Genomic DNA, 4,245 nt, shown 5'->3' with positions numbered 1-4,245 from the left:
TTGTTTGGTTTTCCTTAAGTTTTCTTATGATAGATTTCATGGATTTCAACAAAATATGCCCGCTTTCTCTTAGACTTAAGAGTAAGCAAATGCTATAGACTGTTATCATCAAGGGCTATTCATTTTAAATGAACTAGGTAGTTTCCTTCTACAGGCTAAGCTTCTGGAACTTCTAGGAAGGAAGGACCTGGATAAACATTTGGATGCAGATGAAGCTATTGTTCTGGGTGCTTCATTACATGCAACAAATTTAAGTGATGGAATAAAATTAAATCGTAAGCTGGGAATGATTGATGGTTCTACTTATGGATTTGTGATTGAGTTAGATGGTCCCAATCTTTCAAAAAGACTAAAATCCTAGACAGTTGATTGTGCCGAGAATGAAAAAGTTGCCGAGCAAGGTAAAATTTTTGGTTAATTCAAACTTGATCCCTCAACATATCATTTATTGATCAGTTTTACTGCACTTCAGATGTTCAGATCCATTATTTACGACAAAGATTTTGAAGTTTCACTTGCATATGAGAGTGAAGATTTCATGCCACCAGGGGCATCTTCACTTACATTTGCTCAGTATGCTGTCTCAGGTCTTACAGATTCTAGTGAAAAGTGGGGACCGTATTATTTATTTATTTATATATTTTCATTCTTTTAATTGGTGCACTCTTTCGCATCTGAGGCTTTTCTTGATGCCCCTTTCTTTTTTAGGTACTCATCATGAAATATTTCCTCCCCGATTAAGGCCAATTTGCACTTTTCTCTTAGTAGAAGCGGTGTATTTTCCTTGGATGGAGCAGATGATGTTGTTGAGATTACTGAATGAGTAGAAGTTCCACAAAAGAATGTGACAACCGACAACCCAACCTCTGCTTCTAGCAATGGCACAGAAGCTGGTCTGAAGAGTTTTTCAGAAGAAAGCGGTGACAAACTGGAGATGAATGATAGCACGAGTAATGCATCAATTTCAAGTGTAACTGATTCTTCCACTTAATATATTGTCACTGAAAAGAAGCTAAAAAAGAGGACTTATCGACTTCCACTTAAGGTACTTAAAATTGCACAGTACAGTGGCTGTCTTTATGATCTTCATTAGAACAATATCTAGTTATTGCAATTGATTTTTATGTTTTGAGACTTGACTTTTACGTTCCATATAGGTTATTGAGAAAACAGCAGGGCCAGGAATGCCTCTTTCAAAAGAATCATTTGCCAAGGTTAAACGTAAATTAGAAGCATTAGACAAGAAGGATACTGAAAGGAGAAAAATAGCTGAGCTGAAAAATAATTTGGAAGAATACATATATTCTAAGAAAATGTATAGTTTTTATATATTTTTTTACACTTGCAAACTTTACTCAACTATATCTGTCAAGTTTTACCTACATATTTCTCAGTGGAATTTTTTCGATAGATTCGGTTGTATAGCACAGTTCCATTGATATTTTGATTTCTTTTTCACTATCAACAAATGTCATATGAATTACTACTGTGAAGGGCTGATGGCTTTACACACACACACACAAAATAGTCAACACATGCATACTTTGAGTGTTTACTAGTAAAGATTTTGTTTACATTTTCTTAATTTCTGTGCATTGTTGACTTGAGTGCTATCCTCTGTGGCTTTCCACTTCTTCTTATTGTGATTGTTGTTTTTCTTGTTGTCCTATTTTTATTCCCCTATCTGCTTTCACTGTATTCATTTCCATCCTGATTTCTTGTTTCCAATTATTATTTTTGGTTTGAAGTTATGGACGTTGGTTAACGGTTCTTTTTAAAATTATGAAGCTAATAACCTGTGTGTAATTTCTTCTCTTGGTTCCTGGCATCAGCTTGAATCAGAGGAGTTTGAGAAAATATCTTCAGACCAAGAGCGGCAGTCCTTTATCGGAAAACTCAACGAGGTCTATTATAATTCTTCCCCCAATCCCTCCTCCCCCAAAAATTTAAAAAAATAAAAAATAAAAGAATCCTTGTGGTCTCGCATGGTATTTCTGGCCACACTGCTTGATTATATGTCTTGTATAGATTAGATAAGCATCATCTGGTGTGTCAGGTGCAAGAATGGTTGTACACCGATGGTGAAGATGTTTCAGCCAATGAATTTCTAGAGCACCTAAATACTTTGAAAGCTATTGGTGACCCCATATTCTATAGACCCTATAATGAATTGAAATAGTTTAATAAATATATTCCTTACTAGAGAGGTTTCTCTAATGTGAAGTTGCTTGATGTAGGTACAATGAACTTACTGCAGGCCAGTTGTGTCTGAACATGCTCGAAGGTACCTCGAGGAGGTGCAACAAGTGATCTTTTTCTGATCTATGGTTATTGAAGTTATTATTGAACTTTAAGGTTTGTAAAAGTAGCAGGAAATGAAATTTTTTTGGGTCAAGTGAAAACGAAAATAATTTTCCTGCACAGGTATGCTTGCATGAAAAATGAAAGAGATATTGTAATTAAACATATAAAGCAAACAAAGGGTGGTCAACATTTTTCTACAGAACTGAAGATTTTGCAGTAGATGAGAGGTTGAAAATGTTTTTCCTATAGGGAAATGTTTCCGATAACATTTCCTGCTAACACAGGAAAACTTAGGGATAACCAACTTTGTTTTCCTGCTCTCTATCTCATAAAATAGAACTTGATGGGTCTTTGAATGTCTAATGACTTCATATTAACTTGTCTTAGGCATGCACAAATAACACTACCGAGACATTGAGTAATCAACTTCATTGTACTCGAGTTCTTTTTATTTTACACAAACAGAATTTAATGGGTCATTTGAACATGAAATGTGTTATATTTAATTTCATATCCATGTAAAAATACTCATGACCAGAACATAGTAATGTATATTAACCACAGAGAATTGCATAGTGTTGTGGTAGACTTGGAAGTGGTTACCAGATGAATTATAAGATATACTTTTAAGTTTTCCTTAACAGATGTGGACTTGTGGGTTGTAGGGTTGAAATGACTGCTAAAACTTTTTATGCCCTCTTGGATGTATGTTGGTTTAATAGAAGTTTCCAAGTATTTAAATATGTAGTCTTGGCAATCGTCAATTATAAATTCAATATAAGGCATGTCCTTAAAGTTTCCTCAACCACTTGAAACGGTTAATGTTGATGTAGATCACCTAGTGGGTGAACACTTAAATGACCTATTTTATCTTTGATAATCTCTGATTGTGCATGTAGCTTTATGTTATATATGTAGAGCGTTTCATGTTTTCCAAGAAAGGAAGCTTGGACTTGAGTGAAAATTCAATACAAAGAAGTTACCGTTAAATACAGATGACGCTAAATCCATTGGAGAAAGTCTTTTGGCTGATTTCACTGCAGAAAATATGACGCTGCTGACTGTAGCTACGAGGAATTATGAAATCTTATAGGTTTATCTTTGATTATGCTGCTATTATTCTACCTAATTTTAATAAACAGTGAATAAAATTGGTGGTTTTTCTTACCTCAAGTTAAGAGTCCTAAGTTGAGGAAGGACCAGCAGGATTGGATTTTTTTTTATTGTGGGTGTTTGGGCTAGCTTACGCGCATCTCAACTAATGTCACGGGGTCTTGAAGTTTAGAGTCGGGTATTCACCTCATGCCCTGAAGGGACTCGAACTGGTGACCACCCAAGGCTTGACCAATCAACTACTCCTCAGGGTTAGCAGAATTGGACTTGTTCCCTTCTGATAGTTTTGATGGCTAACCATGTAGTACTGCTATTTCTTAAAACGTTTTTTAGAATAGGTGATGAAAGTCCAAGGTTCTAAGCCCCAATTGGCAAGCAAATGTTGTGTACAACTAGCTGTTATTATTTTTCCCTTTTCTTAATCAGCAAATGAATACTTCAAATGAGATAGCACAGGATCATAATTGTGTGAACTATTGCAAAATCCATCTAAAATAAACGATACATGAACATATTGTTCTGGTTGACAGGACATTCTATAATTTTCACAAATTCTTTGCCAATCATGGGAATTACTTTCGATTGGTGTTCCTTATTCTTGGTGTATGTTTGTCAAATTTAAAACTAATTTTGGTAACAATAGATTCTGCTAGACATGGTATGGCTAATAGTTGCTATGTATATAAGCAAAACCTGCATATTTTTGTTTCAGATAAACCTAGGTTGTGCTTAATTATGTAACACGGTGATTTCAAACATGAACAATTATATTAATGTGATCGATGTTAATCAAATTCTTCAAGAAAAGCAGTGCGACAAAATTTAGAG

General features: G+C 34.8%; 1 pseudogene; it reads left to right on the top strand.

Annotated features, from left to right (window-relative positions):
- The window catches only part of LOC111390950, a 7,726-nt pseudogene that overhangs the window by 2,799 nt on the left and 682 nt on the right, over window positions 1–4,245 (top strand).

The sequence above is a fragment of the Olea europaea genome, unplaced genomic scaffold (assembly GCF_002742605.1).
Source record: "Olea europaea var. sylvestris unplaced genomic scaffold, O_europaea_v1 scaffold732, whole genome shotgun sequence".
Classification (NCBI taxonomy): Eukaryota; Viridiplantae; Streptophyta; class Magnoliopsida; order Lamiales; family Oleaceae; genus Olea; species Olea europaea.
This window is presented reverse-complemented; position numbering and strand designations above follow the sequence as displayed.